General features: G+C 39.9%; 1 protein-coding gene across 6 annotated transcripts in view; it reads right to left on the reverse strand.

Annotated features, from left to right (window-relative positions):
- Positions 1-25,610, reverse strand: part of LOC146004782 (uncharacterized) — a 336,182-nt gene that overhangs the window by 122,065 nt on the left and 188,507 nt on the right. The window contains exon 1 of one of the 6 annotated variants that reach the window (XM_083143804.1): positions 7,079-7,747. The exons of the other annotated variants lie outside the window; for them this stretch is intronic. The gene's annotated coding sequence lies outside the window, so the exon portion shown is untranslated. Of the gene's footprint in view, positions 1-7,078; positions 7,748-25,610 lie in introns of those variants that run through there. 6 annotated transcript variants of the gene reach the window in all.

The raw sequence follows: 25,610 nt of genomic DNA on the forward strand, positions 1-25,610 counted from the left end.
TGGGGGTTCATCGTGGTGACCACATGTCACCCCGTAATTGGTTGGATGATCTTCCACCTCTGCTGAAGCATGTGGGAGTCAGGGATGCCCTGCCCCTCACTGGGTGTTGCACCATGGGTTAATTAAGTAATTAATAAGATCAGTGGAAGACCTGAATTACCACAGTTGAAAAAACTAGTAACCAACCCAAATCACCTTTAAGGAATGTGTCTTGACTTTGAAATTAATCATACCACGCGTATGTACGTAATTCTCCAAAATTCACACTAGCATGCATCTCCTCATATATTATATTCAAACTGTAGCTCTGGATGCACAAAATATATATATTGAATATTAACGACATCTGACATCTGCTATAAATTAATTTATTCTTGAAGAAACGGTTGGTACATTAACCAAAGTAAACCTAACTTTGAACATGCATTTTTTGGTGTATTAGTGTATGGAGTTGTAATCTTATGCTTGGAAATATTCATACCAAGGTACAGCTGAAACCATTTTGCACTGTAATAAGTGTGTGTCTATATAAGCACACACACACAACAAGAATTCATGTGTTCACTCAGAGGGTGCATGTCAGGTGACATCAAGCATGCATTTTATGTGCACTAAAAGCACAATTGAGACACGGGACAATCCTTTGCAAGTACTTTCACAAGTGATGTTATGTACCTCAGTAACACATTTGATAATAAGGGAGAAAACTGAAGCCAATAAAAATTGGTGCAAATAATGCAGTGGAAGTAAATTTAAAGAAACACTGTTGACAAGGGGGACACAAAGTGATGTATTTTGTGACTGTCATTTCTTACATAACAGTTACATTTTTCTCGTAGTGATAAAATCTTTGATAAGAAGGATATCCCAGTATCACTTATATGTAGTATTATTGTGTGATACAGTGAATGTACATTAAAATCTTAAGATGACTCCCGCGTGCTATTTATTTATTGAATTAATACTTTTAAAACATTTTATCACTAGCGTAAAACCCAACAGCAACAATATATGCAAATCAACGAAACATGATTCCACAATAAATAGCCAAATCATTGTAATAATTGGAATGAACAATACTTTACAAGTAATATGCACATGCATTCTTACCATCAGAAAATTATTAGTAATTTAGCATTGCTTGCCTGCCACTTTTATACCCTCTGCTGCAAATTTGAATACTAAACTTACATGTGAACAGATCTAGGTCAATTTATGTCTATCACAAGTAAGTGTTAATGTCAATGTTTAGAGAAGAAGAGAAAAGAAGTTTATTTCATATTCATTGGATGCAGAATTCACATTTGGCGCCGAGGCCATAACAGAGAGTTGCCAAGGATAATTGAGAAGTAGGTTCAAAGCCAGAAAACAACAGGGAAGGGCTCTATGCAAGGGTTTCCACATTAACTCAACTCCGAACCAGCTAACTGTAGACCAGGCGAACGAGAATAAGTCTCTGCACAAGTAGTGCTGTGAGATGGTTCCACCAATGAACAGTGAGAGGAACGGGATTGTGTAATGGGCGATGGGAGGTACCCAATTTCCTATTCAGCATTGCAAACTTTTGAAAAGGATAATACCGAACGCACATGGTAAACGGACCGCATTCTTGTCTCCAGGTCATTGCGATTGGTTTAAGAATTTCTTAGGGATAAAACTGCAAGAGCAAATTTTGACAAGCCGTGCATTTAGCGTACAGACTAAGGTCTGGACAGTACGGTTGGCAACACTGCACTCTCACAACTCTATTTTCCTCCTCTGCCGATATGCACGGCCCTGCTTTACAGTTAGCTGTGACATGTATTTTCACAGATTTTTCATTCATTACTACTGTATTTTAAATTGTTCATACAATGGCTTACACCATTCCCCCCTCATAACCATACCAACCTCACCCTTATTATTATTAGAGATGGTGTTGGCGAATGTAAGCATATTAGTGCATCAATAATTTTCCCAGTCTGATATATTCATAATTCATCTCCAATTTAGTGCGATATTACACCATTTTATTTTTATGAATAAAACCATATAATTCATATGTCATGGCTTTGTGAAGCAAATGTTTAAATGGATGCTTTGTTTTACAAAGCCATTGCAGAAACCTTCTTACATAGGTGAATAAAGGTGGCGAATTAACCATGCACATGTTCTTCAAGGAACATTTGCAATTTTATATTGGTTCAGTAATTTATCAGTATCTGCAAAAAATTAATGTGAGTACACTTTCTGATATCAATAACAAAACTAATTCAAGAATAAAATGTCACCTCTGTGCATATAATTCGAAGAAAGATGCAGGTAGTAGATAAATTTTTAAAGGAATATATTGGAGAAGACTAGAAGGAATAGAATAAGGAATGAGGAATTCCGACAGACAGTGGGTGTGGTGAAGCTTCAGGATAGGATAGATCAGGCACAGATGAAGTGGTTCGGACACATGAAGAGGATGGATGCAGAAAGACTACCAATGAGAGCTTACCATGCACAAGGAGCGGAAATAAGGCCAAGGAGGAGACCAAGATGTCTGTGAAAAGAGCAGATAGCTGGAGTGTTAGGAGAAGAGGACAAGATTGGAACATCATGGAAAGAGAGGAGTGGTGGAAGACCAGAACAAAATGGAGAGGCATGACTTTTATGCCGACCCAGCCAGATGCAGGAAACTGCGAAGAATGATGATAGTGTATACAAATTGATGTAATATCAATTAATCTGTAATGCAAAATAAAGACATATCTAAAGCCTGTATCTTCAAGTTAATGAAGTTGTAAATATTATTATTATTATGAACAGGAAGGTGCATATTCTAGTTCCTCAGATGTGCTTCATTGGTACAGGGTCAACTAAGTTAGTAATAAGATGTGTTTTATACAGTGTACCTATATTGATACACTTGAAAGTTGAACTGTATCTTCTGCAAATATGCTGTATAAAGAAACAAACTGCCATAGTACTGAGGTCAGTGCACTTGTTGATCAATTAGATGATTTTCCCTGTGATTTTCAAGAGATTCAAATTCTGAGATTTCCAGATGTGTTGGAACCCTGTATGCACTCACCCAATGAAAAGCCACGACAAGGGTTAGCTTCATCAACATGGAATCCAAAAGATATTTTCTAGATGTTCAAATTTACAGGGTAGAATTATGGTGGCAAAATTTGAAGATTATGCCACTGCCAACTCCACTTCAAACTGCTTTGATTCATGACTGGTTTGGCGAACTTCAACTAATTCACAACCTAACAATATGTACACAACCTGACTGGAACAATCACAGAAAAATGTAACTTAGCAAATATTTCAAATGTATTCCAAGTAAACAATAGAATGACCAAACTCAATATTGAGAAGAATACGAAAAGCACATTTAAGAAAATCCTTGTTAACGCAAAGCCCACCACAATTTCTCCCCCTAAGACAAACCCAGTAATAAAAATATACACAATATGGATTGAACCATAGATCCACCACCATGGCATGGAAGCAGTGTCACTAGCTTATGTCACGTAGAAGCCTGTATTTACCATATTTTTCGGTTTCAGAAATCTTGGTGCTGGTGTAGTGTGCATTTACGTATAATTTACATAAAAAATATAGCTTTCCACCCACAAAAACAACTCTCAAGTTATCTGATTCCCATTAGTCTAGCAGACTGACTGTGGGCCCAAGTTCCTCTTGTTTTATTGTGCTACGAATGTAATTTTAACATGGTTCGATTTTGATTTACTTCTGTTAACACATACTACAGAGTTTTAACGATTAACGATTTTGTTCAATATATGCTTTCATAGTTAGGCATGCCAGGTTTGGTTCTCTTAGCATTAAAATAAAGTTCCTAAATGCATTCTACTAAGGTTACGATTTACTTCTACATGAATTCCCAGCAGTCCACGATACTTAGTCACTTGTCAACAGAAAATACATTGTCCATGGGAAGCATGATTGCATAAGGTAATTTTTAAGTTGTTTTTTTTTTTTCAACATAACTTTTTTCGAAATCCAAACATTTCTCAATACTTTAAGGAAGGTTCAAATTTTATGTGACAATGATTGCCAAAATTCTACAATAATTAATTAGTCTTCCTGTTAGGAGAATTTTTAAAAAAATCATAAAATAATCAGAACAGTTACCTGACTAAGTGGGAGCAACTTTAGGGTACATTTAACTGTAGTAGTGTATATTTGTTGACATGGTTTTAAAAGTCTTCCTTAATGAAAAGTAGGGTATGACTGCAAAATATAGAGAATGTCTCAAATTCCTTTTCTACTCCTTATACTCACTAAATATGCAGCCCTGGTAACGTATCTGGGGTTAAGATTTGGGGGTCACGTGTAAAAATTGTACACTTAAGTTTATATATCAAGCAAAATTACGTTCTTCATTACCGCAATCATTCTCCATACATAAACATAACAACCATGTTTGATGATATGAACAAGTGACGTACGGCATTTGTTGGGCTGTCTACAGCGTTGCCACACTGTTGCTTCGTTACTTGCAGAGCATTAGTTGTTGCTTGGTCAGTGAGAACGACGAGGTAGAAGAGCATGTGGAATGTGGACTTTGATTAGAGGCAGGTTTGGCAACAGTGTTCGAGAAAAATGTAATCTTTGGGCAGTGAGGAAGCTACTGCTTCAAAACTTATATTTGTTACAATATGTGCTCATTGGGAAAAGGTTTAACTGATGTCCCCACGAAACTTTTCCCGGTAAGGTTAGGTTAAGAAAATAACTTGAATTTCGTTAATATTTTGTAGGTTAACTAATTTTTGCCTTATGATCAGTACATTATGAACGGGTAGCCGCACGAAACATTGGCGGATAGCCCCACGAACCATTTCCGGTAAGGTTAGGCACGCTTAGTTAAAATTTTGTTCGTAAAACAATGAGATACAGCTTTTAAAAAAATTCTCAACTTACATCAGCATTTTTCACGATTTCCAGATGTGACCCCAGTTTTTAACAACAGATTCGTGCCAAATTTAGTTAGTATACCAAATATTAACGAAATTGGAGACACTCTCTATATATTCTACATTCGCTCTAAAAGTACTCTTCAGTTCTGACTAAAGAAATGCAATTTTCATTTTTTATAGATGAAGTTCTATATCACTGAGTCAATTAACAAAATGAAAATTACAAATAACTTATCGTATTGCACTTAACATATTTTAAATAATTATTTTCACTGGGATCACAGATGCGAGTACCTGTAATTTTATACCATATGCATCCAATAGAAATTTCTTTGGTTTCAAGTTTGGGAAGGTCCTGATAGGGGGGGGGGGGTTTGAAAGGTCACGTAGTGTTTTGTTTTTCTTTATTGAAATATAGACTGTCTTGGCCAGCATATGTAGTATCATTAAATGTTCGATCTAGCACATACACATTTCTTCATTTTTACAGAAGAAACTACTTACGGAAATTACTTTCTATAGCATTGCGGGACATTGTGGAAGTGTGTAACTGTTTATTTTTTCTGTTTAGGGTATGTAGCCACACTGACTATTCACGATAGTCCCACAAACCATTCACATAGTTAGGTTAGTAAAAAAAGTAATTTTCTGCTAAAATAGCTTCCCAATGAAAGAAAATACCTTCAAGCACTAGTACAATGCTATAGAAAGTATTTTCCGTAAGTAGTTTCTTCTGTAAAAATGAAGAAATGAGTTTGTGCTAGATCAAACATTTACCGTATTTTTATATGTGCATCCATACAACTCATCTTTTAAATTAACTATATCCCTACATTACACTGACTCTCCAGAGTACAAAATAATATATTAAAAACTATGAATACCTGTAACCTGATACTGTGAAGGAAATATAGTGTAAATATGGCTATTATATACAGTGCATCAGTAATGATTGACATGATATAGTTACCCCCTTCCCCACCCACACATTTACAGGTCTTTTTGTACTTTTTTATCATTATAGAATAAGCATCAAGGAATGTGATAAATGTCAAAAGAATCGCACATGATCTGAGAAATCTAAGACAGGCAGATTTATTTGAAAATAAGGTTGATTCAAGATTGCTGGTTGAAGACCTATTAAGGCCCTTGTATGCAAAATGGTATTTCTAAGACATTGCAATAAATATGTCAAACACTAAAAATATCACGTATTTCCCCTTCTGTACATCTTAAGAATCGACAATGACATAGAAAACAGAATGAAAATGCAACGTATATGTCATGTGTGTAATGAAAATAAAAATTCAAACGTGTGTTACAGTGCACCCAATAACATCACCTGGCCTGTGTGTAACAGGTCATTCACATCTGTTTCATGAAAAATATATCATTACCCATATCATTACCCAGGAAACAGGCAAATTGAAGTAGAATACTTGCAGCATACATCAAGCCTTAATTTTTCCCTAGAAAAGGGAACAAAAGGTTCCACTTAAAAAATAACAGCCCCTTATCCCACCCATTGTCTTCGGCTAAAATAATCGATACCCAACACTTCTGCATTAAAAAAATTCTGTGATTATTTTACAGCTGCAAATATAGTTAATAAAATGGTACAAATTCGAAATATTAACGTTGACAAGAGGTAATGTCAACCTAAAGAAATGTCACAGGAACTCGCAGCATTCACACAGTCGTAGACGGGTCTTCCTCTGATGGTATTCGAAATAAAAATGCGACAAACGCTGCGTGTAAGGCATTTCAACTGCCTCGTCATAAGGTCACATACCACACGCAATAGAAGCATAACGTACTACTACTCACGTTTGCATGTGCATAAATGCATTCTCTACACGGTAACCCATAAAACCACCGAACCTCCCTACGTTTCTGCACATGATCCAAATTAACCTTGTTCTGATATAATTGCCCAAAATAAATATTTTTTCAGCAAGTATTTGAAGTATTTGTATAAACCCAATGATTCGAAACTGTCACAAACATGGTTGTTCTGAATGTATTAAATGCGTGGTGTAAGTAAAGTAGCTATAGTTTTCATTTGCACTATATACCTATTCATGCCAATTATTAATATTAATGCCAAAGAGTAACGTAATTAAAATAAACCAGAAACAAATCGAGCTTAGGTATCCACTTACCGGCTCTTGGACATGCTGATTACTCTGTGGAACAAATAGATTAAAACTGGATTTGAATTTCACTATACTTTCTACTAGGGAAGGAGCATTTCTATCGGACACTGGGACGCAAGGCTAACCAGGAGTGCTGCGAGGCCGACAACATAATTCCTTTCTCGCCTTTCGGTTCTTCACAACACGCCTGCATAGCGTTAAGTCTTGCAACGACGAACATGCATAAGGTCTTGCACCCAGTTTTTGTATTCACAATTGCAGCGACAGCTTCGTTAAAGTAGCACTACTAACATCTGATTCCAAGGCACTGAGAAAACACACGATTTCCACCAACTTCACACAATTCATCGCCACAAGTTTTGCATCAAGACTTCCCACTCATGTAATCTGCATTGAGCTCTGAGAGCCTAACACTCAAACACTGTTCTCGATCGTCATGACCTCGTTGGCTTAGGACGTTAACATCTACTGCCATCTATCAAACTAAAACAAGAGACAGTCGTGGAGCGTTCTCTTAGACGTGCTGCCAAGCAAAAGAGCATACTTGTGTGGCTTCATAGAACAGTTTTCAGTTGATAACTAACGAAAGCGGACGTTAAAAATGTAACGTTATATCACAGACACGGAACACGCCAACCTCCATTCTCGAACGCCGAACACGTATTGAACCGTCTGGCGAGGCTGGCTGGTTGGTTTCCTTCGCCGTGCTGACTGCAACGCCACACGCGGATAACGCGGAATTACTGGTAAACATTAGGTAGTGTTGCATGTAATGTGCAGAAATTGTACTTATCTACCTTCAGCACTTCAGCATATACCAGCGATCCAAGGTGACCTTAGAAAAGCGAATGCGCATAAACATACAATTCGCTCTTACCATGGACTGTAATGGTAACACCTGAATCTCAAATTCGTATTCTTTAGTCGTTTCCGCTTGAATATTTGCAAGATATTTGTATGGGTTTTCCCGAATATAGTAGGAAATTGTCCATTGTAACACGTCAGCGTGCGGAGATTCTTTAAAACATGTACGTTAAAATCACGTGCCCAAAAAATGAATAATATCCGAATAAAAATTACATGTTGTGCTGCAGCAGTGCGAAATTGCACTTCCACAAGCAACTGTCGCATGTTCAGACTTGTTGTTTGAGTCCACTTTATGCACAGAAAGGCTAAACGGGACTGTACCTACAGTTTAAAGTGGCCACGTGCCTCCAGATATCGAACCCTGGACCCCTTGATTACAAGGCGAAGACGTTAACACTGCGCCATTGCCAGTAGTCGAAAGTAGCGCGCTACTGTAGCTAGCTACAAAATTTGTAGCTGTAGCGGCGCTATATTTTGAAGATTGTAGTTGTAGCGGTAGCGAAGCTACAAAATTCCTGTAGTTGTAGCGAAATTTTCGCTACAGCTACATTTCTTCTCAGCATTTTGAGGTAAATTTTGAATGTGGCAACAGCATTAAAAAAATCGACAATAACGCTTACTTTTGCAGGAGGATTATAAAGACAAAGTCTATTACATGAAAATATGGATAATGTAGATAATAAATATCTTGATATCACAGTATAGGTATCCGCGTAATTTATTTCATTAGTATCTTAATAATTCTAATATCCAGATAACTAACTGACATATATAAATATATTCCAGCTAACAGCTACTTTTTTTGAGATCTTGAGGAAATGCCTCATTTGTGGCAACCCTGAAAAAAAAAAAATACCTCGTTTGCGCCACCCCGGAACATATATTGTGGATATCCCTAGTGTAAGAGGCAGCAAAATGTAATTAATTACTGCGTACAACACAGCTTGCAGTGCAAAAAGGAGCGATCCATTTTCCACTAGAATGACAGCAATAGTGCCAGCAATCAATGGCTCAGTATGTTAACAGAACTCTCGGATTTACACATCAGTTTTCTCAATATATTTCCCTTTAGATTTTCTGTTACTTTGCTAATCATGACAATGAAGATCAATGTTTTATTTAGTAATTATCTTATCTACAGTCAAGGGGTCCCGGGTTCGATACCCGGTGGAGGCACATAGTGGTTCGGATCCCACTTTAAACTGTAGGTCCAGTCCCGATTAGCCTTACTGTGCATAAAGTGGACTTAAAACAAAAAGTCAATCCAATCCAACATATACTATAGTTTTGAATTAGACTACCCCAAAAGTTGTGCTGCATATATGGTATTAGTCCATTATATGTATACTATAATCTTATCTAGAGTCGCTTTCTGACACTTTTGGCTAATTGTGAGAATGATGAAGAATGATGAAAGACGATGAGCAGCGTGGGGAATGGAGGAGCAGGAGGATCCCATCCTCCAGGCGTCTTTCCTAGTTTTTATTTGGAGTCCACTTTATGCACAGATAAGCAAATCGAGACTGGTTTCGAACCACTATGTGACTTAACTCAATATTTATTCTCAAGGAAAATATGTTGATATATAAATGTAAATAATTCTACCAAATTTTATTTGTGTATAGTTGCAATCATTAATTTTGTATCATCCTAATTGAAATACTCATATATCAAATTTGAATTGATCTGCCGCTTACATAGGTACGTTATTCTGAAACACTATATTGCAAATAAGCAACTGAAGTAACACTGCTATCAAAATAACAGAATGACTGGAATCATGATAATAAATAACAGAATCTATTTTCCAGCAAGTACAACTATCACACTAGGGTCTTCTTGGAATATCCATGTGGTTGTTAATTTCTTTTATGCAAAAGTAGCGGAAAAGTAGCGAAGTAGCGAGTAGCGAAAAGGAGTAGCGTAGCGAACTACTTCTTGGAAAATGTAGCTGTAGCTGTAGCGAAGCTACATTTTGGAAGAATAGCTGTAGCTGTAGCGAAGCTACTTTTAAAATGTAGCGTTCTGATCACTGGCCATTGGTAAGGCCCTAGCAAGCAACAAGAAAAAATGGCTTTCTTCGAACTAGTACTGCGGAGGAACTTGCGAAGAGAAGCATGAAGGACGTATTATACTGAACGGTGATTTATTTTCACTCATCCCAACAGACAACCACATTTCTCTCGATATTCCCTACGCAGAGGCGCAATTGGGTGCCAAAACTGGAAGGGGAAGGACTTCTTTCTCTTCGTAGACAACGTTAATATTAAGAGACCATAGTGCGGGGGCAAAAAGGGTGTGGGGGAACTGCCCCACGCCCCCCTAATCGCCACCGCTGTCCCTACGGATGTGGCGCAGGCTTGGGGACAGTACTATTTGCCCTTAACATTCAATATTAGTTAAGGGTATTTGTTTTATATGGACAGAGAGAAACAGTTTTTATTTTCAATAAACGTTCTCCACTGGCGCCAAGTTATATGGTTTGAGTTGGTGTTTTAAGTCCACTTTATGCACAGTAAGGCTAATCGGGACTGGACCTACGGTTTAAAGTGGGATCCGAACCACTGTGCCATGTGCCTCCACCGGGTATCGAACCCGGGACCCCTTGACTACAAGGCGACGACGCTACCACTGCGCCATCGGGGAGGCCCTGCCAAGTTATATGGGCCTGTGGGGCTCGAGCCCACCCAATAATTTGCCTTTTATTATATTTTATTTTAGATGTAAAGTCCAGCGCTTAAAGAAAGAAAATGTTTTATCGTTATACACCTAAAGGATTATCCCAACTTTCGTAAAAAAAAAAACCACTGTTACATCTCTAATATGATACTATGTATTATATTATTTACACTATCAGTAGTTACGTCATTATTGGGAAAGTGAGGGAGTACAAGGGCTTATAACCAGGATGAGGACCGATGGGGGTAAAAACTCTCAAAATAGGTAGGCAAAAAGCACCGAAAAATGCAAATACGAGGGACCCCTGGCGTCGCAGGGCCACTGAAGATTTGTTTAATTCAAACTGCAGCATTACCTGCCCTGCTATACCGGCAATCAAATCTGGGAACACTTGATTACAAGGTGGCAACATTTGTCACTACGATATCGCTGCGTTTTCCAGTTTTACATTTTGATTCTAAAGTAAAATAACCTTTATCAGATTGTGTCATCCAGTTCTCAAGCCATTTTTCTATTATACTAAAGGGGATTTCGGTACGGTGATAATGTTGCTTACTGCACTCATATATGCTAGTTGTTACAATTACTTTAATAAAATAAGAGGCTATATCTGCCACAACTTCGAATATAAATAATGTTTTGCACTAACATGACACATGTAAAATAATTCAAAAGCAATAACAATACTGGGAAGATAGCCCGCCCCCGCTACAAACGCAAGAAGCCTCTAGGATTAAACAACAAAATTTCAATAAACACATACTAAGTTTTAATTATGTCATGATGCCAATGCACATATTTCAGTACATCTGTGGATCATTTGGTTATCCATATTTGTAAAGTAAGTTAGCTGCAGACGCTGAAAATTCGCGAACCAAAGTAAGACAAGTATTATAAATTTCACTCCAGTACCAAGATTTCCCACGAAATTTCCATTTATACCTTGTCTCAAAGATATTTCTAACAGAATTTTGCACTGCATGATCTTTACTGTGTGCTAGGCTACCACAGCCTACATACATTTGCACAGAAATGTGTGTTCTTTGAAATCAACCAAGAACATTTTGGCGCGGACAAATAAATGCCCATGTTTGGGCGCTTTAGGGCAGATGTGTGTCAATATAATGAATATAATGTTGAGGTTTTAAGCACAGAACTTATATTCTGCCATCTACAACAGACTTTTGACGTCACTTCTCCTAAAGCAATGATAGTTCACTATCCTTTATGGTCCTACCTGTATGTGTCCGTCCCATCTTGGGTAACGCACCTGAATGATAAAGAGTGGGGAACCCAAAGACAACTTTGTAGCGAAGTTAAGGGAAAGTCTTGCTGTGCAGAAACTCGGCCTTGTGTACGAGCGAAAACTGGAGTGAAAAAGAAAGAGGTTGAATGGAGTTCTTGGAAAATACCGACCAAGTAATGGGGGAAGGGGTCAGTTGTGAATTGAGAAGGGCACAGAATTTTGCCTCGGTCTTCTATAGCGATCAGATTTATTCAATAGTCGCATTCCCCCTTCACTTGCGAGGCTTGGAAGCCAACCAAAACACACGAAGAATAGCTACGAACCATACAAAGGCCACTGGAGAGAAGAACAGGGTACATCAGCAAAACAGACCACATCAGGCAAACAGCAATCACTACAATGAAGAGAATAAAGGATATCCAAGAAGTAATCTATTGCAGAAAAAGATGTCCGAACATATCGCCATGGTAAACTGGTACCAAAGAAATAGGAAAGGACCATGTGGAAGATTGTCCCATCAGACAACTTGTCCATCAGCAAAGAATGACTCAAGATCGATACTCTGTGACCTTGAAATGTGAGTTTTCTGTGATCTATAGTATTTATGAAAAGCAGTCGTGTATAAGGCTAAATCATGTTTCTTAGCTCTTTGTACAGTGGGATCCATAAGTATTATCGTGCATATTGTCCATGACTAATTTCATTAATTTTTCTTCTAGACCCTAAATGTTTTAAGCGACGGATTTTTATGTATGCTGGTGCAGAAGTTGTCAACAGCTTGTTTTGAGTCGTCTTATAATTCTTGAAGCTCTTATTGGGTTAAATAAAGTGCACGAACATGGTGATGGACAATTTGCACGGTAATACTCGTGGATCCCACTGTACCTCATCCACCGTAGTGCTACTTACACACTCACCAAGGAGAAATCTAAAAGTCAATATTTCGCGTCAATACGTAAAAAAAACTATAGTTTCGAAAGGTCAGAATGGTATAACTTTACCACAAGATCTGCATTTGCGAAGCAGTTCAAAGCAAGTGTCTATACCTCCACTCCTGCCAGTGACGTCATTCTGTTGAAGCTGTGATGTCATCTCTCTCGCTTCACCTTATCCGAAAAAAGAACTGCACACCATCAACAAAATGAGACGAAAACAGTAAAAGCATTATCTTTCACATAAAAGAAAACTCAAGCAACAACTTGCCTAGATGGGAAACACAGCCTCTTCCACTGTTATGCCACATGATACACGAGTCATAACTTAACATGCTGTGTACAGCGGTTCTTAATCTGTGCTTCGCGGACACCCACCCCTCCAAAAGGGGGTACACTTGTCAGGAAGGTTCAAAGAAGATACAGGTACAGTGGAATTCATGAGTATTACTGCGCAAATTGTCCATGACTATATTCATTAATTTTTCTCTTGCATCCTATGTGACTTTAAGCGATGATTTTTTATGTATGTTGGTGCAGAAGTTGACAACAGCTAGTTTTGAGTTTTCTTTTAATTCTTGAAGCTCTTATTGGGTCAAATAAAATGCACGAACATGGTGATGGACGATTTGCACGGTAATACTCAAAGCTCCCACTGTACAAGGTAAAGCTGTCCTATGCACACTGCAACATACTGCTCATTTGTGAAGTGACGGAAACCTCTACCCATCTCCCCCGGCCGAGTGAACCCCAGAGCCGCTCTATGATACTACCTGAAATATAGACAATAAATTATGCAGTAGCATTAGATATACTTATGAATAGCCCATTGATCATTTGATTGATTTCATTTATTTTACTTCGCTTTTCTGCCACCTTTGGTTAATCGCGAAGATGAGGATGAGTGATGGTAAGGTAAAAAAGGTAAAATTCCCCATGCATATAGCACCGTGCCATGAAGGCACATTTAGGGGATATGGAGGTAGGGCCTCACACATTCTCGATCTCGGCCATTTTGGACGTGAAGTGATCAGCACCACGCTCTGGTCGCCTTTACTCCCCCTAGGGTTGCCCCCAGGTACCCATTGATTGATGAAATTGATGAAAGGATACTCAGAAAGAACATCCATGCTCAGGCTGGGATCCGAAACCTGAACCCCTGGCTTGTAGCGCGTTGCGCTAACCAGTCCGCCACGGAGGTCAATGAATAGCCTATTGAGTGTTAATCCACTCATGAATTCTCGGTATTACTTGCATTTGTTCTCATAAATTTCAGCTAGCCATCACTCACTCCCTCCCTATAAAAGTCTGGTTAGCGTAATGCACCACGAAATCAGAAACCATAATAGTTCGAATCCTGAGAAAGACATGCTCTAATTCGTCATTCATCTTCATCGTCCGCATTAACCTAATAAGGTAGAAAAGTAACGTATTTGTAACGCAGCAATGAGGCTGAGTGATAATTACATGCAATTGATGAAGGTACACTCAAAGAACATCCACGCCCAGGACGGAACTCTAACTTTGGTAGGGAGGTCGAAAGCCTATCACTTCGCGCCACAATTGTCTTTGCTCTGCCGAAATCCAAGACAATAAACTTCCTTCTTTATTTGGGAAGAAAACTCAATCCCAATACATGGACAGTAATACGGCCCAGTGCACAATATGTAGCAAATAAAACATCTTGACACGTAAATTGAATGAATTTATTGAAACATTTCATAAGTTACGCGTAGGCCATGGACTAATCGAATGACCTTGTCAGGCAGGTCTATTAGTTGCACATATCCTTGTTTTACGATGTCGTCCAACCGCTGGATGGCGCTAGTGAGGCATGCGTTTGCCTTACGATACGAGAAAAGCTAATGAAAACTGCTCCGCCCAAACGTCCCGCAGCAGAGAGTGATGTCCGACACTTGCCAATCGGCAACTATTGGTTGTCCAGCGAAAAGAATAGACTGTTGGGTATATGAGAACAGCGTTGCCGCTTGCCGCAGGGGCGAGTAACGGACCTGCTGGCAGTGAAAGTACAAGACCAAACAAACGTGCGTGGCGCTTGAATCGCGGGTACGTACAAATTGAAGAAATAGGTTCACGGTGAGCTATTATTAAAAACAAGAAACAAATTCACAAAATTACATAAACTGAAAGAATAATTCTTGATGAACTTACTTTTCTCTCACATGTCACTCCAGGGTGTTAATTCCTTCCATTGCAGAATCATCACCAGAATCATTTTCTTCTGTCAGATCATCACTCTCGCTGGAATCTTCACCCAAGTGGATTATTATCTGATCAACGTCATCCTGCAATTCATCTGCATTCCACATTTCTTTCTCTATGTCCATGACATGTTTTACGTAATTTTGCCAGTTTTCAACTGTTACTGTCTTAAATGATTCAGTGATTAAATTTTCAATGTCTTTAGTTTTGAATGTAGTGTTGTTACACCGCACATAATGCTTAACCTGTGACCACACAAGTTCAATCGTGTTCAGTTCGCAATGATATGGGGGCAAACGAAGCACCGTATGCCCCATCTGTTTTGCCATCTCATCGATCTTATACTTATCGTACTTAATTTTATGAATATTTGTAAGTTCCAGAAGATCTCTCCCTAACATGTCGTCATCATAACGTATGCCATGAGATTTCAACCATTCTCTTAAATCTTTCTTCTTCCACGAGGTTGTCGGCATTGGCTCTTGCTTGCGGCTATGATAAGAGGCATTGTCAACAACAATAACAGATCCCGGAGGGAGACTGGCGAGCAACTGTTCCCGAAAATACATCTCATACGTTTCTCCATCCATTTCATCGTGAACATCTGCTGTATTCTTTTTGCACTGAAACACAAGTTGGGCGTTTTGCAGAAAACCGCGTTCGTTACCCGCATGCACTAAAGCGTATCGCGCTTCGCGAGATTTTGGATTTTTTTAAACCAGTGGAAAGACCTGCCAGAAACGCTTGTTTTGCAGTTGTAATTGTCTTGTCTTTCCATTCATAATTGACTGAGGTTCCGGTGTTCACCCAGGATTCATCAGTGTAAACAATATTTCTATTTTCACACCTAAACTTCCTAATCTCTCTTAAATATTTATGGCGAAGAGAAATTAAATCTTCTCTTTCCATTAACATGGATTTTCTCATACGAAAAGCCAAGTTCTTTGAGAAAGACATGAAACGTTGGTCTTTTAAAATTCGGTAATGTGGCGTCAGGATTAACAGCAACAAGAACAGAATTAAGTGTTGGGGGTTTGTTTTTAAAAAAGAATTCGTGAACTTTACGTCGCCCAGCACTTCTGACAAAATCATTATATTTTACATTTCTACTTGTCATTGGCGATCTTTTCCTGGGTCGTTTCTTACCTGGTGTTTCAAGAGGACCTTGAGAAACCTCGCCCCGAATTTTATAGACAGTAGCCAGAGAAACTCCAGTTGCTTTCGCCGTCTCGCTGGCTAACCAACTTACACTGCGATCCGGATTTTTCTGTTTTAAATAAACAAAAATATTCATTACTATTTGCCTTTCTTTACTTCTGAGAACCTCACCACGCCTTCTCTTCTTTACACTACTTTCGCTCATATTTCACTATTAAAACCTACGGTTTTTTACAGCGCAACACAACACAACCCAACGCACAGATCCGCCACAGTCATTCCTCGTCGAAACCAACGGTCAGTCACCCTCTCCTTCCGTGAAATTTTGTCTACCGCGGTACTGGCTGAGGGTGTGTGGTGGAAAGCAGTCGACAACGCTGGGCTCGCCGTTCCCCTCCATTCACGTACCCCTGCACAAACAAAATTTAAAACACGCGCTGCTGGAAGGAAATTTTGCTGGTCTGAAAGCTTAACCAGTTCCAGAATAGCGTTTTACATTCGAAAGAAAAGCAAGTGTGTGTTCACCTTTGCGCTCGGTAGTGAAAACAATATTTAAAAAGAGGGAGGATGTAGGGAAAGTAAAAGCCCATTTGAAGCAACAGTCTATTCTTTTCGTTGGACAATCTATACACCAAGTTGATCGATCATACCTCTCTCCTGGGACACTTAAACAGTTCACCAAAAGCATTGTAGCCTCTGGGATTGGTCTTCTAAGATGACGTAATGGTAAACCCAGATGCCCTTTGGTGAGCCCTACAAACATGCAGGTATGCACGAAGCAAACTGTACATCACCATGTTTATTCTCCTTCTTTTATGGAATGAGATCTTCAAGAATTGTAACAAAACGCCAAACAAATTGGTGAAAACCCCAGCTTACCCGAGGGAGGGAGGGGGGGGGTCAGACCACCACCTCATTTTTTGTTTATTATTTAACGTTTTTATAAAAATGATAAATTATATTGTTCCCAATATTTCTGTATTACTTTTGTTAAAAAAACTAAAGGTAACGTAATTAGGGACAAAATTCATGTGGTGGGCCTCGGGATGTGTGTTCCGACATGACTAATGTCTGAAATAGCGTACAATTGGTTGTTAATCGTGGTATTTTTTGTAATTATTTTAATTACTACATAACTGAACGGATATAAACAAGAAAAAGCATTGATGCGAGATTAATATGTTTTGTCGGGGTTTAGTGAATGATCAAATATGTGTGCAAGACTCATTTTTATTAATGATGGTAATTTTTGTAACTATTATAATTAATGTATCACTACACATATATAATCAACAAAGAAAGCAGTGATTAAATAACAAAATGGTTTCTTGAATTTTAGTGATAAAAAAGTGTGGACCTCTGAGGTATCCCCTCAGGTTAGTATGTTTCTTGTACAGCACGGGTAAGCTAGGGTTTAGGGAATGATAAAATGTTAAAAACGCAAGAAAAATAAATTAAAATAGCCATACTCAATTTGTTGAGTAATATTTGTGCATCCCACTGTACATTTAACTACCTACATGAATATAGCTTCGGACTTGAAGATCATTCTGACTGGCGGTTGAAACCGAAAGAGATAGAAAAGGCACTACCCAAGAATAAGTACGAGTGGAAATTTCTTGGATAAAACCAGCAAGCTTAAAAAACCCCGGATGCATCTTGGACTGAAACCAACACTTGCCTTACGGTACGTAGCCGACGTATCCTCACAAACATATTTCTTGCCTTCAGTAGCACAGAGAGATCACGTGGTTCATTCCACGACACGAATCCGATTTGCTTTCGGCGGGAAACAGCTTCAATCACTAGAACTTCCGCCTCGTTGGTTTGGAGCCAATTTTGCAGTAGAACTAACCGGCGTTGCTCTCGTTTACTACTTCGGGACGTGGAACAACTGAACAGCAACGTGAATTTTAATATTACTTTTGATACAGCGCCTTGAATAACGTAGTGTGGAAAACGGCACAGTTCTGCGCGCTCTGGCTGGTTCCACTCGAAAATGATCCGCTAGAGGCACTGGTGTTGAACCCGGTGCTTGGTATTCGTCTGCTTATAATGGAAGTACAGTAGAGCGTCGATTATCCGAAGTAATTGGGGGACATGGGTGTTCGGAAAACTGGTTTGTTCGGATAATCGAACTGTACATGTTTATTTGCCAAAAAGAAGTACTGCACAGTAAATTTATTCATAAAAACAGGCATCTCTTTAAGTATGTATTACAAAGTAACGTACAAAGGCAACTTTAGTAGGAATATATAGTATGTGGTACAGTTTATTAAACAAAAATATGTACATATTACATACGCATTTTGCATGAACAATACACACAGTACACAAAATTAACGTTTAAAAAAATCCTTTATTTTGGTCTGTCTAAGCAAGCCTACACGCTTACGAGCAGCTAAGTCACGTACTTTTTTCATTACAGATATCTGAAAGTGAGCGAGTACACAGTTCGGTTAAGCGGTCGTTCGGTTGACCGACGTTCGGATAATCGACGCTCTACTGTAAATGGAGTTTTCGCTGCAACGTCTGATTCTTTTACATGAAGCATTTCTATGAATGTGATAATTGCTATGATATTTGGTACAGTGGTCGCGAAGATATTAACGAACATTCTAGACAGTCGACCACGTCCTGTTATCGTCATACTTTCGTTAATAATACGGGAGAAAAAATACGCGTGGAATGCTCTTGGCAACTAAATTTTTGTGTATGAATTAGGTTCATTATTATTATTATCATCATCATCATTTCTTTTAAAGATATGCACACCGAAGCATTTGTATTTTGGATATTTACTGTCTCTTTTCTTCCGCTTTAAACTAATCGCGGCGATGATGATAATGATGATTCCATGAAACGACAAGGGGAACCCCACAAAACTTTCTTAGTGCCATTGACATGAGTGTAAGGAAACTTTCAAACCAATGGGACAAGCGACACGGGATGTTCATACTGTCACACTAGTGACACACACTTCCAGACTGTAAAATAGCATTCATTGCACATGAGGGTCCAAACAGCAAACGACACGTTCATATGGCGTATTCGCGTGCTACTTGTTACTTCGGTCGGAAAGCTCCTTAAAGGAAGGGTGCTCAGACCGAAGCGACGCGCTACAGGGGAAGTTCCCAACTAAGTGACAAGCGACATGGTGTCTTCAGTCTATTGGCAAGCGTTCGCTGCTAATTGTGCGAACAACAGATAGGCGACACGAAAAACCGCACATTACAACAGATCTAGGCGACACGATAAGTCACACGTGTCGCTTTGTCGCTTGTGCGTCGCTCAAACTGGGCCATTTCCTCAATAGCTTGCAACATGTTGCCATGGTTTGTTGTTCGCGCATGCGCGATGCAATGAGTGTCTTGCTTTAGGGAGATTGCGCACCAAAGCGACAAGGGGCACGCGACACTTGTCGCTTGAGGATTTCAGCAACCGAACACTGTCCTGTGCTTCCCGTCATGCCGCTACGATGTGAAATGTTGCTCTTGATTGGCTCGTTTCCAAGCAACATGTGTCGCTTCGGTGTGAAAGTTGCCTTGGACCGAAGGACCTGTGTCGCTTTGGTGTGAAATCCTCATATCGTTTGTCACGTGTCGCTTGAGAAAACGGTGCAGTCAGAGCTTGTGTCCCTACGGTTCGAAAGGCTGCATTGATTACGGACTGCTCGCTTCCAAGCGACACTTGTGGTTTGTCGCCTCGGTATGAAATATCTCTCAGGATACTATTTATATCCTAATAACATAGAAAAATAAAACTCTAGTACACAATCCAACACCTGACGTCCGGAATCACATTGCGATGTTTCTTCTTGTGTTACGCATGCTATTTATTTATTAATTTTATTTTACTTTTCTTTCCAAATTAATGTCATTTCGTGACTGCAAATCTCTCCACAAATATAACTGTTTCCATAAATTCACGTACCGCCTTTCAAGACAAACAAATCTACATAATATATTCCAAAAACTAACAAAGCCGCATTACTTTCATAAGAAAATTAGCACCGACATTGATCGCACTGCCATCTATGTTTCTCATACGTCTAGGGAACCAGTTTCTTGGGTCGTTTTCCACACTACGTTATTCAAGGCGCTGTACTTTTGATCATTTCATAACATCAAACACATGGGCTAATTAAGAGAAGGGGTGCGACTACCCTCACAAATAATACATTGTATTTACAATGAATCTTTAATCAACATAGGAACGATCCTCATGTTTAAAACTACTCGTAAAAATACATATTTAATCAACAAAGCAGTGGAATGGTGACAGCCCGCCAAAACGCTATGCACTCAACCTCAGATTGCTAACAGTCAATCCGCCACTGAAATCACACTTAAAAAAACATCAGGAAACTGAAAAATGACAGAAGTCTACCCCTTTCTAAACTTTCTTCACATCAAAGACTGAGTTCATTTGCGAGTTATTTTATTTATCAAGTCAAGTCTATGGATATTTACGTTGGCTGCTACACTCTGTCCCGGCACACAAGAGAGAACGGGAATGTGTGGAAGGGGAAAAGCGACTAAAGATGAGTTATTTCCCGCTTCGCCCCACTCACTCGCTTTCTCCCCTTCTCTACGGTTATGTTCGACCTTGCTCCAGATATTCCCGGGACAGAATATAGCGTAAACATATTTTGCTACAGACACAAACATTGTATAATATATCACCTTAATTAGGGTTGCAATTATACCATGCAGCATATGTGTGTGTGTAGTGGCGTGCGAAGGGGGGGAGGGGGTTAGTGGGGGCGTAATCCCATCCTTTCGCTTAGTATTCCTAAAAAAAAAGAACGTCAAAGGCAGGAAAATATAACAAAATGAGAGCAGATTACTAAAAAAAAGTATACGTAACGCCCCCCCCCCCCATTCGAAAAAGTATGGTTGTATTTAACTAGAGTTGTTAAGTTCATTTTTATGTGCCAATGCACCGATAAATATAGTTCCCTGTATCCTACTGATACAAGACGAGCCGAAAGGTTGGCCAGCCTGATTTTCGAGGGGCCATGACCAGCCACTCCCATCTCCGACCCCGCCCCTACGCCTTGGCCATAAGGTTGTCCCGGGCCGTGTACTGATAAACATAAAATATAACCCAGTTTGTCGATTTTCATACAGGTAAAAAAAAACTAGTAACAAAGTATCAATGGGGGAGTGACTGAAGCATTTGGTGAAACGGAAAATTAATCTCAGTTACTCTTCGCGCTTCGTGTCTACCCTGGAAGCCGGTGGCATGTCCTCCTTTCTCCCCCCCTTTTCAGAACGTTGCCAAAAATTCTCTCGGAAGAACAACTAACATTATCCTGAGACAACGCCACAAGATGTTTCATTCCATTCATGACGTCACGCCCATCGTGATCCATTCAGGTGAAGCAGGAAGAAGAAGAGGAGAGAGCAGAAACACACTGTGGTTTGGTATTGGTCTACAATCGCGCTGTAGAAAAAACTGCCAAAATGGCGATTTCAGGTTGAAATGTTGGCCCGTAGTTGTCGTAGAATACGCTAAAAATAGACGTCATGAGGTTAAGATGGAGAAATACTTGGCACTTGTACCTATCAAGACGGTGGGTGGGATATGTGCGGGGAAGGGGTGGGGAACTAAAGAAAAGCTTAGGATGAGCGGTTTGTTCTTTATCATTTCTGTAACTCGCCCGCGGCACTATTTTCTCAAAACTTTTTTTTATGTGCAAGGGCAAAAAAAGGTCTTCGCTACTGCACAGTACGTTTTCTGCATTCGAAGTTATCTTTCACAACGTTCACTTGGGTTTCATGGAATTAGTGTAAGGCTCCAAATGCAACTAGGCATTGTTGACAGTGTATTACTCCGCCGGATATAAACGTTTACGTCACTGTTGCAAGAGTAGGCTTAAAGAATACTGCACCGGATTAAATTTAGGTAAGGGCCTGTGTCCTTGGGCCTTAATGCAGAAAGGGATCATTGGCCGTAAGGACTGCTACCTTACTGCGCAACCAGGAAGGTGTTGCAGAAAAAAGACGAAACAATGTTGGACACTGCAAGAGTTAAAAATATACTCTTTGAATTTTAGTTGCTCTAAGTTGATCTTCCTTCATGAGCTAATCGTAACTGTGACTCTTAAGGTGTAAATTTAACTCAAGAAAACATGACATGAGTAGCAGACCTGGACATGAAGTGAATACACATACATTCGTGAATCACAACTCTTTTATTACTAATTATATTATTTATTAATAGTGTCCGCGCACCTCGCAGATAAATATGCAACGATGGTATCGGGAAACGAATTTTCTTAAAATGACATTTTTCATTTTGACGCTACGAATCCTCGAAAAACTGAATTTTATCCTGAATGTACAGTTTCACAACTGCAACTAATGGATTACCAATGCAATTACGATTATCTATAAATATCAAGTATACATCCGCTTGATTAGAGTAATTTTTGGTTTTTGAAATATATACAGGGTGGCCCAAAAAGTAGGTATACAGTATATACCACTGTCGGTCTGGCATTGTTGTTTGTAAGTTCATTATCCTTTTCAGATATCTTGATACTATGAATGATGGCTGGTAATTTGAAAGTACACAGTCGTAGTACTACTACTGAGGTGAGGTGACTCGAGTCAATTGTATCGTCCGGTGTTCTCTTAAGAGCCCCATGTTAAAGTTTCCCTCGAGTCGGTTTGCAACAAAATGACTCGTCGTGACTCGTCGCGTCGGATCCGGTGTGCGGCTGGCTTAACACTTATAGAAATATGAATCTGACATGCTTCATCGTTACTAACATGTTGACGAACCGTAACAAGAATGAAGATGTCACGTCCTTGTAGATTTGCGAAACATTTAAGCGTTCAAAGAAATGTGTATAATACGTGCTAAAAGGTTATTTGGGAATTTTCATATCTCCTGGTGACATCATAATCACATGTAGACGTTTCAGCGAAAAATACAGGCTTGACCAGGATTCGAACCCTCGGCGGCAATATCGTGAGCATTCAATGCGATCGCTGCTTACAGAACACCCTATTCGCCTTTTCTGCTACTGGTCGCGACGATGAGGATAAATAATCATTACATGAAATTCATAAAGGAACACTGACAATGAGGTCCAATCCAGGATTTGAAACTGGGACAGTCAGAGGCAAGATAGCGAGTCCAGCATTCAATGCGCTCTACCACTCACACCACGCTATTCGCAGATGAATCGTTGTGGAATTATAAGCAATGCCAAATGAAGACATGAAAATTGTCCGTGCAGCTTATTTGGCGATACCTGCGCCAATCCTACGTAACTATTCTTCCTTGCGGTTTTTGCATGACGGACCTTCATCAGCAAGGTTAGGCTTCAAGGATTCGAACGGTTTGTCTGGTCTTGAAGTTGCATCACTGTCTCCTCGAATTGTCTTATAGCTGTTGCAGTGGGCAATATGCGACGGTCGAGCCCACACAAGATACGGAATGACGTCACGAGTGCAGTTTGAAAGGTGGAAGCCTCAGTAACATGCGTACTGGGCATATATACATAGTTTAACTAGGCTACTCAAGCTGGAAACACAATAGAAATTAAGCGCAAGGGATACACAGGGTGATTCAAAAGTCCCAGGACACAATTTTTTTCTCTGATACGGATGAGATAATGGCAGATCCAACTTCACCTGGGTGGATACATCGGGGTAAGGGGCCCTTGTGTCAGGGTGCTTCTGAGGCATGGGCCGCCATCTTGAAGTCCGCCATATTGGATCGAGGTCATTTTTTTTCAAATGGCAAGATGACCATGTGGGGTATAAAAACACATTAGAATTTTCCAAGAAATGCAATGCTGTAATTAGTTTTGTGATAACTGTAACGGTACAACAGTTATTGGCACTGAAAGATGGCAACCGTGTGCTGCGGTGCCCACCGGTATGTCTAAGAGGATGTACTCGATGTGGTTCCCATCGTGGCGAACACACTCTTCGAGGCGTGAGTTCCACTCTGCATGGACTCGCATGAGCATCTGGGGGGGGGGTAGCCTATTTGATCACATACTGGATCTCACGCCTCGAAGAGTGTGTTCGGCACGATGGAAACCCCATTGAGCACGTCCTCTAGGACATACCGGTGGGTACCGCAGCACACGGTTGCCATCTTTCAGTGTCAATAACTTTTTCACTGTTACAGCTATCACAAAACTAATTACAGCATTGCATTTCTTGGAAAATTCTAATGTGTTTTGATATACCACATGACCACCTTGCCATTTGAAAAAAAAAAACCTCGATCCAAAATGGCGGACTTCAATATGGCGGCCATGCCCCGGAAGCACCCTCGCACATGGGCCTGTTATCCCGATGTACCCAGGTGAAGTTCGAACTGCCATTACCGCATCCGTTTCAGAGTAAAAAAGGGTGTCCTGGGACTTTTGAATCACTCTGTATATTACACTCTCTTTGTCTGTCTGTCATACGATATTGGAATTTTAACGACGATTTTTGTACAATTCAAGATGCTTCACGTAAAAAAAGGTAAAGTGTTCCCATGTGCTTAGCACCACGCCATGAAGGCGTATAGGGGGTGTGGGGGTAACGACCCACACTTTCTTGATCCGGTCGTGAGTGGGGGTGACCGCCTTTACCCCCCAGGGTTTACCCCAGGTACCCATGTTATTCGACGCTGGGTGGGCGCCGGGGCCGCTTCCAACGTTAGAAAAGTTCCCGGATTTGAACCGGCCGGGGATCGAACCCTGGACCTTTAGCATGGTAGTCAGACGCGTTACCGACTGAGCCACCGCGGCCAACTCACAATGGAATGGAATGATTCCAGTCCACATAAATTGCGAAAAAATAAAATAATACTACTATACTGATCGCAGGCACAACTGGCGGCTGACCTGTCCACCAATCGTAATCAGGGGTGTGTGCTTCGATAAGTGTCAACAGCTTCAGTTTGGAAGTTAAAGCTGTGGGGATATTATCGCTCTCTCGTTACAACATTTATTTTTTGTTGTTTTTATAAGCTTGTTTATTGCTTGGGTATCTTGTTTACTATTTCTTCCGGGCTTGGTGTACTTATTGTAGGCTACAACGTATATCCAGTACCGGCGCTTATTAACTCTCTCTCTCTCTCTCCACCGTTTTACAGTACGTTTGGAAACATGGTGTGTATCCGACGCTCATTTGTTTCGTCCCGCCAAGAACTTTCCGTGCCTTGTCACACGAAAATGCCCGATTTCAGTCGAAGAGAATTCAACTGATCGCTGATTCGTTGCTTCCCAGCCGCCAGCTGAAAATGCAATCAGTATAGAACCGTAATATTTTCCCCATACACTGTTGCAAATGACTTTGAGTATGTAGAATAGGTCTACCATGGAAGAGTACATTAAAAACTTCTCCTATGGGAGGAATGTGTAGTTACTGTGAAAATTTATCACATGCAAGTACAAAGAACAAACATTACCACA

This window comes from Lepisma saccharinum, chromosome 22 (genome assembly GCF_977018435.1).
Source record: "Lepisma saccharinum chromosome 22, izLepSacc3.1, whole genome shotgun sequence".
Taxonomy (NCBI): Eukaryota; Metazoa; Arthropoda; class Insecta; order Zygentoma; family Lepismatidae; genus Lepisma; species Lepisma saccharinum.